The sequence below is a fragment of the Alligator sinensis genome, unplaced genomic scaffold (genome assembly GCF_000455745.1).
Source record: "Alligator sinensis unplaced genomic scaffold, ASM45574v1 scaffold1818_1, whole genome shotgun sequence".
NCBI classification, from domain to species: Eukaryota; Metazoa; Chordata; order Crocodylia; family Alligatoridae; genus Alligator; species Alligator sinensis.
In genome coordinates, this window is record NW_005843610.1 from 45,950 (window position 1) to 58,890 (window position 12,941).

Genomic DNA, 12,941 nt, shown 5'->3' on the forward strand with positions numbered 1-12,941 from the left:
TGAATACACGGGGGATTTTTTTTTCCAACTATTTAAGTTGGTCTAATAAAAGATACCAGATCCATCCAAAGAACCTTGAATGCCTAGAACATAAATAGATGAGCTGTAATTGTGGGCCCAAAGGTTAAGGGTGCAGATTCTGCTTGAAAAATGCAGCTTCTTGTCAGGAGCTCTCTTCAGAAATGTGCAGCTTGGATGCCAAAAGCATTTTGTTAACAGGAAAATTATTAATGTGAAACTGCAAATGAAAAGGTTAGAAATGCTAAAGTGACTTTGATGCTTCATTGTTAGGTTTGGTTTTTTGGGGAGGTGGAGACTTTTTTTGTTTGTTGTGTTCTGTTTTCTTCAAGTGGCGTTTGAGTTCCTAACTAACTTTGGGCACTTCTGACAATTGTATTCTTGTATTGCAAGTAAAAGCAATAATGATAAACATCCTAAATGCATTTTCAGCTCATAGGGTCAGAGTTTCAACTGGTCTATTTGAGTGTAGCTCAAAATAAGGAGTTGAATTATGCCACTGCCACTCTAGGGCCTGGTTCGTTGCCATGATCCAGTATTTTCAGGCCTCCCAATGCAAAACCTACACCTGTCTGGCAGAGAGAAAAGGAACTTTCTCTTAGTAAAAAGCATGAGCCCTGTAGCACAGGTCACTTCTTACCATTTAATTAGTTTATTCAATGTAAGGTCATGGTCAGGATCAAGCCCAGGTTTCTTCTCTACCATTTTTGGTGGGGTTGAATATGCTTTGTGTACAAATATACATCAAAGCCAGGAGGTGGTTTCAGTGCCAGCCAGCTTGAAAACCAAAACCAAACAGGGGGGGGAAAAAAATTCTGGATTTGGATCTTCACAGATGTCCAGTTAAAGGGAGGCCTTGAGATGTAAAGCAGCACATTACAGTAATAAAAAACACTCTTGGGTTGAAGATGTGCCTGATTGCTAATGAGCAGCCGGTTGCTATGCTATTCCAGGTGCTGTTAATAAAAGCCTTTCGTCCTGGCACCTGTGACCCTGCGAACAAATCCAAAAGACTCATGCGTGGGATATGTTGCCCCTTGGTAGGTATCCCGGGCAGGTAATGTAAGCCTAATGAAATAAAACCTAACCCAGAACACAGAGGGCTGTGTGGCTTTTTTTCTGATGAGTCCATCCGTGAAGCAGTGATTCAGTCCTGAGAGACCTACCACATCACTTAAGTTTTGTTCTGTTTTCTAACCAGTTTCTCCCCCTCTCCTATTTTCTGTTTGGAGTGAAGCAAGAGCTTTCTCAGCCTCAAAGTTTTGGGTTTCTTTGAAAAACACCTCACTTTTGATTTCCACTCATTGGTGCCAACATGACTCGCTCATTTTCAGTGTAATTTTTCCTGATTTGTGCCCTTTTAAGTGAAAGTAGAATCAGGCTCCCTTCTAAGAAGGAAATCAGTCCATAAGACTTGCAAATGTTGAAGCATATAGCAAAGCTTTATATATGGCAGTTTTCTACTGCTGATTTTTAGTTATTTTTGTTTTTGCATCATTTAGAGTAAACTTTTTTAAAGAAGTTCATAAGGTTTTTTTTTTTCTTTTGAAGTGTTTCTCTAATAAGCACCTAACTTATTTCTGCTTAAGATGACTTACTTGTGAAGAATAAAATGTCCTCCAGTACTAACAGAATCTGTTGTCCTTCCATAACAATTACTACTATCGAATGTGTATCTTGCAAATTAAATCGAGCATTTAACTTTTTTGACAGAAAATTTTTCTGTCAAAAATGCCCATTAATATCAGTTTTAAATTTTCTGCTGCAGGATCTTGCTTTTGATACATTTTTTTGTTTAGAAAAATTGAAAGTCCCTTTCAAAACATTTTAAATAAGTAATATTTTTGTTTTCCAAAAGAAAAATGTATTTGAAAACAAAAGGCATTTCTTTTTCTAAAACAAGTATAAGGCAAAATTTAGAATGACTGTTTTGGGATCTCAAAATAATTGTTGCTTTCTTTCCTGTCTGTGATCCCCCCAATATTTTTTTTCTGGAAAATGTTGAATTTCAATTTTCTCTTCCAGTTAGGAAGAAAGAAAAAAAAATAATTTTGCAACTGTTTATTTCCATGAAGCAGAAGTTCTGCCAAGCTCCTAGGTTTAATTAAGTTAACATGGGATAGTAGCGGATTGCTATCTAATCCCTTAGGTGAGTCAAGAGAGGTATTTAGTTGTGTTAGGCTTCTGCTTTCCATCATTAGGGAGGTAAGTATGTAGTGGTGTCTGTCTGGGGCATGGTTCCCCACTGTGTTCCTTCTGCATAGCTGTAGATCCCCTTTCTATAGGGCTTGGTGGCAAAGCAGGAAACTAGCTCCAAGTCTAGACACACACACTTGTGAAGAAGAGGTTTTGCAAAACTGTATCAATCGAAATGCTTCCATTACTTCTTACAATGGGCAGAATCTATGTTCTGTTACATATAAAGCATAGAGATTGGACATTTATGGGGTAGGTGACAAAAGCCATTATATATATGTGCTTAGTGCTGAGATTTTTTTGTAGAATGAAAATGGTTGAGGACACCTAATTGCTTTAGAGCATTAACCAGTCTGGCTAATCTTGGCATGTACCTGGAATCCAGCGGTAGATTCTGGAGTCCAGATTCTCCGACAAGTACTTTGTCTATTTTTTAAATTCAGATCAAATGGAGTACATCATGCTCCATGTTTTGATGTTGTCGTGTTGCACGCTCATTTGTCAGTGATTTGAATGCCCATACTATGTGCATGCCCATGGAGAATTAAGCTTTGAGTAGCCTGTGGCTCCTGCTTTTCAGGCTGCGAAAATGTGTCCCCTTAATTATACACAGGTGTTAATATTTGTTTGATGTAGTATTTTGCAGTGATGGCCTTGAGCCAACTAGCAACACTGTTGGGGACCCTGTTTGGGTACATTATTAGTCATGAGTATTATTTTTTTGTAAGTTTGAACCACTTGTTTATCCTTCAGTGAAAGCATCTACATAATTATAAATGTGAATTATTTCACACACGATTTAACTGAGGTGCAGAAAAGTTAAGTATACTTTCCCATGGTTTTGGTGACAGAGCTGAGTAGAAAACACAGAAGTCCTTGCTTTCAGCATCCTTTTCTAACCATTATAAAACAACATAAAAATCAGCCTTTTCTTTAAGAGTTGCCAGCTGTAAAATTGAGCCTAAGCAAAATGCTAGCAAGCACTCAGGGAAGGGTATTCTCATTTCATCAATGCTTTCTCTTTCTCATCCAGGCAGAGAAATGCCTCTGCAGAGGATAATACACAACATGGCCAAAGGATTAAACAGCCCAAGGAGAGAGCACCATTTGTATATTCTGCTACAAGGTATGCAAAGCAAGCACCTCTGTTAATCCATCTCATTTATATAATTGAGACTGCAAATTAGAGAAACAATCAAGTGAGAAACTATTGTAATTATGCAAAATCAACCAGTGAACTAAGTGACAATCTGTCAACACAATTCATGTATTTCAACACTGCTACATGCAGTAATTATAGAGGGTTACCCTGGTGAAACCCTCCTGTTTTTTTACCGTGGGGAAACAAGGGGAACTACACTTCCAGTGTTGCCGTAATTATAGAGGGTTACCCTGGTGAAACCCTCCTGTTTTTTTACCGTGGGGAAACAAGGGGAACTGCACTTCCAGTGCTTCATTTTTTAAGCCTCACTTGGAAAGCAGTGGAAAAATAAGATGATGTCAGTATTCATTTGGGGAACAAACCAGTGCCTATTCCAGTTAGCTAGAGCCTTTGCAATAGGCATTGGATCATATGTTGGAAGCTACAAAGGCATCTGCTGTGCATTCCTGTGTCTCTGGATTCTAGCAGAGGAACTTTTGTGTCAGGAGGTCTACAGGATCCAAACCGAGTCACTAGAGCACCTTACTGTTACATAAAATGTCATTCAAAACTGTTCCAGGTGGTATCATGTGCACTGTTGGGTTAGTTTTGATAAAGAAATGTGTGCTGCTCAAGTTGGAGTTGGATGAAATTTGTCATATTTTAAAGTTTTTAAAAAAAACCTTAAATTTTTTGACAAAAAATAGCTTGGGCATTTTGACTTTTCTAAATGTTTTTCTTTGTTTTCATCAGCTCAGTAGTAGTTAAGGATGCTTCTAAATCCTGTGAGGCTGTGAATCACTGCTTTTTATTCACAGGGAATTAAGGGTGAAGGGTTGGGTCATTTCTTGCTTATCTATTTAGATGTATAGACGCACATGGGAGCAGGAGGGAGGATTTCTCCTTGAGCTCTGGATGCTCATGATCAAAATATATCCTGAATTCATAAGTATGATTCAATGTAACACTCAAATCCCTTTCAGCAGTTTCTCACCTTTAAAATTTTGGTTGGACCAATTTTCCCTGGGCCTAACAGACTGTTGCTATTCTTCCACTTCAATGCTTGGTAGCTCCTGACTCAACGAGGAATCGCATTACAATGAGTAAGAACATTTGCAGTTCGAAGTATTCCTGCATGTAAATAAAGGGCGGAAGAATCGACCAAGGACCCTGCTACTTTACTTTTAGATCACAAATTTCCTCTCTGTGGAAATGATGGAGAAAAAAATACCCCCCCATTGCAAAGTTAACACAAGCTGTGATACGAATAATGTTCCCTGTAAACACTTGCGAACAGCTAATGGTATAAACAGAGGCCAAAAGAAAAATACAACTGGGGAGTAGGCCTGTGCAAACAGGGAAGGATTCGATTTGGATTCGGCCAATTCAGAGAACAGTGATTTGATTCAGAGATTCAGATCACTGTTCCAAATCGATTCGGCCAAATCAGTTTTGGACGATTCAGTGCAGATTCACAGATTTGGTCATAGATTATAACGGGGAATCACTGAAATACCTGTAACTTGGTCATTTTTTGTCAGATTTGGATGAAAACAGCAGGGATAGTAGCCCTTTCTGAGGGCATGAGGCCTTCCAGGTTTCTAGGAGATAGGTGTAGGGGTTTCTGGGAAACTGCACCTCAAGATGCTGACAAGAAAAACTGGTGACATGTGTGATGTTGTGTGTGTGTGTTCAGGCGCAGCAGGGTGAAAACTGCAGGGCTGGTAGCCCCCTGTCCTCACCCTCACAACTCCACTGCAACCAGTAAGCCTCAGGCTTCTTTGAGCTCTTACAGGTCTGGGCTTTCCACAGCCAGGACTGTGCGGTGGCTGGAGGATATCAGGTGCCTCCTTCTCCTACCTGCCTTTCACCAGGGATGTTCATGGTCCTGGCATTTCCTAGGGCTGCCACACCACCGGTGGTCCCACCCAGACCTCTCTACCCTCGCAGGGTGCAGTTTTAGGTGGTGCGAGGATGATGTGGGGCCTCCTCCTCCCCATATAGCCCCAAACCTTATGCCTCCAAGTTCTTCTGGGCACAGGAGCTCAGCAGGGAGATGTTTTTCCCCTGCTCATGCGTGAGAAACTAAACAGCCACCTTCAGCTCTGAGAGCGGGTCATTACATGGCCGCCCTGTCCTGCCACATGCATCGCCGCTTGTGTGGCCATGAGGCCTGCCAGGTTTCAGGCAGTGGTGCAGGGGTTTCTGTGAATCTGCACCTCAAACTGCTGAAAGCAAAACTTGTGTCACTTGTGTGTGTGTGAAGGGGTCTGGTTGTAGCCGTGTCAGTGTAAGGACGTTGCACAGAGAAGGTTCTTAGGGTCAATCTGATATCTTTTATTAGACCAACTGAAGAGTTGGAGAAATTGTTCTTTGCAAGCTTTCGGGTTTAAAAACCCTTCATCAGACTGAGAAAGCATCTAGTTGGTGTGTGTGTGTGTGTGTGTGTGTGCGCGCGTGTGTGTGTGTGTGCTCTTCCTGGACAGAAGGAATAGCAAAGAAGCCAGAGGCTGGCATGCAATGCAGGCAAGAAAGCCAGTCGGTGAGAATGGAAATGGAGGTGTCAGGGTTGAGAGAGAGGCTGGGGTAGGCGAAGGGGTATGTAGCAGGTAAAAGGTACCTGGGGAGTCGGATGTCAGGCAGGTTGTAGTGTGTCATAAATCCAGTCCATGCATTTCTATATCTAGGAGGTTGATGAAGTGAAGTTCATAGGTCTGTCTGTGAAAAGTGGTTTGTAAATTCCTGTTGAGAATCAGGACTGAGAGACAAACTGCACCCATGTCACGAGTTTTGCCTGCTTGTGGCCAAAGGTGCAGGGCCCCAGAGCCTATCTTCCCCTGCACCGATCTCCTTGAAACTTGGCAGGCTTTGTGGCCTAAGCAAGAGCTACCATCCCTGCAGTTTTCACCCCACTGTGGCTTAACACACACACGGACATGAGTTTTGCTTTCAGGAATCTGAGGTGCAGTTTCCCATAAATGCCTGCACCTATCACCTTGAAGCTTGGCATGCCTCATGCTCCCAGAATAGTCTACCATCTTGGCAGGTTTCATCTAAATTGGCTAAAAGACAATGAAATTATAGTCATTTCATTGATTCCCCATTATACTCTATGGCCGAATCTCCAAATCGTGTCTGGATCTTCCGAAGTGTTGTGGCCAAATTGAATTGGAAAAACAAATCAGATATCTGAATTGAAACTGTGGCATCCAAACTGGCTGAATCCGAATTTAATAGTTTCCTATTCGCACAGGCCTAATAGGAAATCTCTAAACAGCCTCAAAAGAATGAGAAGCCTGCAAAGAGTTAATCTGTTATTGGGAATGACAACTCTGCTCGCCATCTATTTTAGTCAAAATTGATGATAAAACCATATCCCTGCTTTTAAATTAATAAATACTGTGTTAGAAGAGTAATTGGAAGTTGCACGAAATATGGATTTGGAACTTTGGATATAAGTAATACAGCATATCGTTTTGATGATGGCTTTAAAAGATTTCTATAGAAGTGCACATTTACTTTACATTTGTTTTCCTGCTGTCCACAGATTTGCCCTAGTCCCATCACCGATATGGATGTGATTAAAAAACATCAACAACAAGAATAGATGTAGGCATGCTCAGTTGAAGGCTGAAAGAAGCCACAAACTAATCATTTCTGACTTCAGCTGGGTGATCATTAGAGCTAGTTAGGGATTTGGGAAGGATTGCTTTCAGGAATAAATTCCAGTTCATTAAAACAGAATTTTTTGCAGGAACACACGCACCATTTGTGGCAGAAAATGTTTACGTGAGTCCATGTTACAAGAGAGTAAGACTAACATGTTCCTGACACAACAGTCAGGTGGTTTGGAGAATAGCCCAAGAGCTAACAGATCAGGGTTCAAGCTCTTCTGCACCTGATTTAGGCTAGAGACTTGAGTTGAATTCTCTTACAACATAGATAAATGCCCTCACCACTGGCCTGGTAGTTATTTTGTGGAAGGCAGGCATGTTCCATCTTAGATGTCAGCAAATCCTTGGATGGGATTTTTTAGCTAGCTGGGACTGATTTTACACTTGGATGAGTGACTCCCGCAAAGTGTTAGCCTACTTATAGTACATGCTAGGACCAATGGGAGTCGGGGATGCAGGATCTGTCCTGCGCTGTTTAGTGAGAAAGAGGGGCACCTTGAAGGATCAGTTCCTAAAAGTGCTGGGCACTTCTAAGAAGGGGAAGAATATTAATTTAGGGGTCTGGCACTTCACTTTCCCCTTGAATCCTCCCCCCACTTTTATTTCATAGGGTCTTCCTTTCATGCCCGAGCTTTGGTGGTGTTGCCCTACACTGTTAAAGAATTGCCCTGAGCCTGGCTGTATCTCCGTGGGAGGTAACTGTGCCAAAAGTTTCTAGAGAAGAGCTACCCTGCCTTCGGTGATGGACTGATAGTCATGCTTGGCTCTTCCTTAGTGCCCTCTGTCAATATTTTTACCCTGCTTTATTGCACAATGAGGCTGTTTGATTCCTGGCCATCTGCCACCTTCTGTGTCCATGCGCACCACTGAAAAGGCATGCTTATGAAACACCCCAGTATCAAACCACTGTGGTCCCAGGCCCATGTGGCATTTATGCCATGGTCAGTGATGGGTGACACAGCCCCTTGCATCTCATCTAAGAGGTAAATAGTACCTGATCAGAAGGGGAGCATTTTACCCCCACTTTGTGCACAGGTAAATCCACGCAGGTTTCAAGTTTTGGGAAAGCAGGAAGCAGCCTCCCTGGGTAGATGCTTTGCCTCTCCCCTTCTTGCTTATTATTTGCAAAGCCTCTTGAAGCAGAATAAAATTCAACTCAAGTATTCTTCCTATGGCTCTTCCTCCGCTCATTCTGGACCTCCAGGCTGCTGACACAATCACAAATGAATCAAGAGGAATTAGCCTGTAATTCCCTCGGTGGTTGCATTATCTGGAAATGGGGTAGGGCAATGGGACAGTCACAACCCTGATCAATTTATTTCTAAATATCTCCCATGGACGATGAGGGAAGCCAAGAAACACCAGCCCAGTAAATTAACATCTGTAGAAATGCTTTCTTTTCTCTGTTTTGATGTGACACAACAGTCCACCTTTAACATGACGTATTGGCACTATATTAAGCAAGCTACCACTCTATATCCATCATTTCTGCTGTGCATTAAACCTGGTTACCATGCATTAATCATTGATGATGTGTGTTATGTAGAGATGCTTTTGCAACAGTAAAACCTGTTGGAAAACAAAGGGGCAAGAAAATGGGAAATTGCTTTTTGCAAGTAAGTTGAAAGTAACCTTCTTCAGGCCATATTAACCTCAACAGAGAGATTGGATGCCTTGACATCACTTTGTGGTAGCTTTATTCCCTAACCAGTGCTGTTTTGTCAAGGCCCCCTGGGAGATTTGGTAACTGTGATTCTCCTGGACATTTCATGGAAGAGCCAGCCAGGGTATATAGCAATCTGGAGTCCCCCGTGAAACCATTTCACTTGGTACTCTTATACTGGTACAGACAGGCTGTCAAACCTTGCTTGCTATTTTCCAGGTCAGATTGGAAAAGGGAGCCAACCAAAGATGTTATTTAAAATAACCAAGTCAAATGTGGTGGACTTCAGATTTGCCTGTACAGTCTCAGATGGGAGGGGAAAGGCTGGGAAGGAGATTTTCATCTTTTAAACACATTCTCCCTACAGGTGTTTTTTTGGTATGTGTTGTGACTAGCTGTTGTCACCTTCAAGCTGTATATTAAGCTGCCTGCAGTGGAAGTTTATCCAATTTAATATTACCAGGTGGGTAGATTGCAATCTTAGCTTCAGTACCTGATAGCATGAGATCAGGCTGCAAGCCCTGTGGATAGCGACTTAAATTCCTTAACTTGACAGACTTGGGTCTCTGGGTTTCTTAGAGACTGCAACAATAAAATAATACTTTGACTTAAAATATATATATATTCATATGTTCAATATTTAGTCTGCTGAATGTAATCAGGATCTGGGGCTGGTGATCTAGTATAGGATGCACACACTTCCTCTTCTCTGCCATAGCAATGTGGGTCTCCTGGGGTTCACCAAGCCTTGAGGGAGAGATCCAACACCAGGATAATAATTTTTTTTCCCCTCTGAGTTCACTAGTGAGACTTGGGTCCAATTTTGCAAACACTTTCAGTTCCTGCACGACTGAATTCAAGATAAACGTGTGCACGAGTGACTGTGAAGTGTTGTTTTTTCTGAAGTGGAGAATCTGCTGCTTTGAAAATTTTAAGATACAATAGAAGGCAAACTATTCGGCTATGAGTATATTGACCGCTTTATTGGGGAAAGCTTTATGTTCACAGCAGAAAGTGTAAAACTCTTAGTGTGTTTTGTTGAATGACTGTTATTTTTCCAAAAAACAAGCATCTTTCAAGCCATGAAGTTGATTTTCAAATCCTTGCTTTCCTGTACAAATCTCTTTGTAGAACTGGACCCTTAAGAAGGACAATGAAAGACCTAAATGGAGGCACAGAGACCCTGCTGCAAAACCCACTGTGGGCACACACACGCAGATCTCATTTTCCTGTTCTTTGCGTCCCCCAGCTGCAGCTCAGCACTTCAACATGTAATGAATGGTGAGCACAGGGATGATAGTATGAGATCAGGCTGCAAGCCCTGTGGATAGCGACTTAAATTCCTTAACTTGACAGACTTGGGTCTCTGGGTTTCTTAGAGACTGCAACAATAAAAGAATACCTTGATTTAAAATATATATATATATTCATATGCTCAATATTTAGTCTGCTGAATGTAATCAGGATCTGGGGCTGGTGATCTAGTATAGGATGCACACACTTCCTCTTCTCTGCCATAGCAATGTGGGTCTCCTGGGGTTCACCAAGCCTTGAGGGAGAGATCCAACACCAGGATAATAATTTTTTTCCCCTCTGAGTTCACTAGTGAGCCTTGGGTCCAATTTTGCAAACACTTTCAGTTCCTGCACGACTGAATTCAAGATAAACGTGTGCACGAGTGACTGTGAAGTGTTGTTTTTTCTGAAGTGGAGAATCTGCTGCTTTGAAAATTTTAAGATACAATAGAAGGCAAACTATTCGGCTATGAGTATATTGACCGCTTTATTGGGGAAAGCTTTATGTTCACAGCAGAAAGTGTAAAACTCTTAGTGTGTTTTGTTGAATGACTGTTATTTTTCCAAAAAACAAGCATCTTTCCAAAAAACACGCAGCTTTCAAGCCATGAAGTTGATTTTCAAATCTTTGCTTTCCTGGACAAATCTCTTTGTAGAACTGGACCCTTAAGAAGGACAATGAAAAACCTAAATGGAGGCACAGAGACCCTGCTGCAAAACCCACTGCGGGCAATCTTCACGCAGATCCCATTTTCCTTTTCTTTGCGTCCCCCAGCTGCAGCTCAGCACTTCAACATGTAATGAATGGTTAGCACAGGGGTCATCCCACCTCCTTTTAGCAATGCATTTAAGGTGCTGCTTAAAACAGCACTAGTCTTGTGGTAGCTATCTGAGTCCCTAAGGAAATCTTTTGGATTCCAGGACTTCCAGGAATTGGGCCGAATCTCCTCCGAATTGAATCAGCACCCAAACCTTCACACAGCCTTACTAGATCAGTGCTACTTCTTGCTGAAAAGAGTAGCAGTGCCATTCACATTAGCAAAGGCTGTGTCCAAGTTTCCATAAAAATCCTATGTTTTTAAAGAATTTACCTTGTAAACCTCACACTCAGTCTTGCAGTTGGACCAAGAGCAAAGTTAATTACGTGTCTGTTAGTTTTTTGAGGGTTGGGGGTTGGGCTGGGCAGGAGGAAGAGGGGCCTTAAAATACCTTCATCCATAAATGAGCAGCTAAGAGATAATGGACTAGATGTGCAATAGATCAACGCACAGCAGTTAAAACTGGTTGCTTGTTTGAGGAGGCAAAATGAGGGTAGTGTGATGATTTACAGAACTGGCTGGAAAATAGTTTCCTTTCTGTGATAAGGTTTGTCATTTGGCGGGGCAACAAAGTTTGTCATTTTGGGAGGGGGTGGGAGACTGAACTCTAAAAATGAATTTTTTGATTCTCAAAGCCCTCTGTCATGTCTTTTGGGAGCCGTCGATCAACTGCTTCATGTTCCCATAGGGTATTGTGGTCTCTCATGCTAGTTACCACAAGAGATGTGCCCAAATAATTTACACATACCAAGTGCAACAGGTCCAGCAGGAAGGGGTGAGATGCAGAGGTTTCAGAATTTCGATATGGTATGATCAGGTTACGAAACGGCTGGACACAGGAGGAGGGGTGGATGTCGTATACTTAGACTGCAGGAAGGCCTTCGATACGGTATCCCACCCCATATTGGTGCACAAGTTAAGAGGCTGTGACTTGGATGACTACACAGTCCAGTGGGTGGCGAATTGGCTAGAGGGTCGCACCCAGAGAGTCGTGGTGGATGGGATGGTTTCGACCTGGAAGGGTGTGGGCAGTGGGGTCCTGCAGTAATTATGAATGTGGGTCCAAGGTATAAACTAGAAAATCGGTCTGCAAAATGTTATAATCTCCCCATAAAATTCATCACTGGCATAAATAAATCATTGGTTATAGATTATCAGTGTCCATCCAGGATGCTGAACTAGACAAATCCCCACTGTAAAGGTCAGCAAAAGAATCATTGCAGCATCTCAGTGGAGTGTGAGGAATTAAGATCTGTGCTCAAAGCATGATTTAGGGCTAAAGGACGGGAGCCGGGTGTCTCAAATATCACTTGGAAGTTTCATTCAAGGGCTGTCACCATGTGAAGGTCACCTGAGCTACTGGTATGGATGACTGTCAGACAGCAACAGCTGCTGAAGGATGCAGAGAAAGTTTAAAGCTCCTTGTTTAGGGCAATGTTAAATTATTGTGTGTTTTTTTTCTTCAGTCTTGAGTTATTATGTGTAGTTGCTTTCAAACTTAGGAGCAACAAAAGTAAGAAAAAACTTTATTTAAAAACCGCACTTTATAGTTAACTTCCTATTGATTTTTGCCTGTCAGGACAGGGTTAGTTTTACCACCATCATTATTATGGATTCTTAAAGAATCCCGGTCAAAAGGGAGTAAGCAGCAATGTGTCTTCAGTATGCTGAAGACAAATACATTCAAATATATTGAGAAAATTTACTCCTCTTGCTAGTCCATGCTGAAGGTCAAAGATACCATTTCTCTACTATTGGTACTTCAGTGATCTAGATATAAAACTGTCCTTGTCTCTGTCTATGCTGCAGTCACAACTTCACTTGCATAGCCTTTTTTTGCTGGTCCAGCAAAGCTGTATTTCATTAAATATTCTGACAGGCTCTAACCCGGGCTCTTTTCTAAAGTCATAAATTAGCAAAGCCTGCTAAGTACACACTCGCATTTAAGCACTTTGCTGATGGTCACCCCTGATAAACTTGTAGGTGGCCATCAGATCGCTCCTGAGCCTGCGCTTTTCCAGGCTAAAGAGCCCCAGGGCTCTCAGCCTGTCATCGTAGGGTCTGCTTCCCTGACCTCTGATCATGCGCGTGGCTCTTCTCTGCACTCTCTCAAGCTTCTCCACATCCTTTTTGAAT

The 12,941-nt window shown here is 42.0% G+C and overlaps 1 long non-coding RNA gene across 8 annotated transcripts; it reads left to right on the forward strand.

Annotated features, from left to right (window-relative positions):
* The first annotated feature begins 136 nt into the window (after window positions 1–136).
* On the forward strand, window positions 137–10,770 carry LOC102385414. Of its 8 annotated transcripts, none has more exons than XR_003092385.1 (4): window positions 137–252; window positions 3,248–3,340; window positions 9,060–9,155; window positions 10,644–10,770. It is a non-coding gene; the product is annotated as an uncharacterized LOC102385414 (long non-coding RNA). The 8 variants fall into 8 exon arrangements; XR_325549.3 differs by lacking the exon at window positions 10,644–10,770 and adding an exon at window positions 9,824–9,967; XR_003092386.1 differs by lacking the exon at window positions 9,060–9,155.
* The last annotated feature ends 2,171 nt before the right edge of the window (window positions 10,771–12,941 follow it).